The following is a 244-nucleotide window of genomic DNA, read 5'->3' on the forward strand; positions in this document are numbered from 1 at the left end:
GGGCGCCCGTCCCCCCCCCCCCTGGGGTGAGCTCCCTCCCTCCTGCCCCTCCCGGCCACGTCCTGCTGATCTGGGGGTTCTTACGCCATGGCTCGAGTCACAGAATTGTGTCAGTTGGAAAAGGACTTCAAGATGATTGAGTCTAACTGTGCCCCCAGCACTGCCAGGGCACCACTAAGCCATGGCAGCACCACATGTCCATTGGCTTTGGGAACCCTCCCAGGGGGGGTGAGCACACACACCC

At 62.7% G+C, this 244-nt stretch overlaps 1 protein-coding gene across 1 annotated transcript in view; it reads right to left on the reverse strand.

The window, feature by feature from the left end:
- The window catches only part of USP48 (ubiquitin specific peptidase 48), a gene marked incomplete at its 5' end in the record, with an annotated part of 29,569 nt that overhangs the window by 1,934 nt on the left and 27,391 nt on the right, over positions 1 to 244 (reverse strand). The gene's annotated exons all lie outside the window — the stretch shown is intronic.

This window comes from Merops nubicus, unplaced genomic scaffold, assembly GCF_000691845.1.
Source record: "Merops nubicus isolate BGI_N331 unplaced genomic scaffold, ASM69184v1 scaffold10447, whole genome shotgun sequence".
Classification (NCBI taxonomy): domain Eukaryota; kingdom Metazoa; phylum Chordata; class Aves; order Coraciiformes; family Meropidae; genus Merops; species Merops nubicus.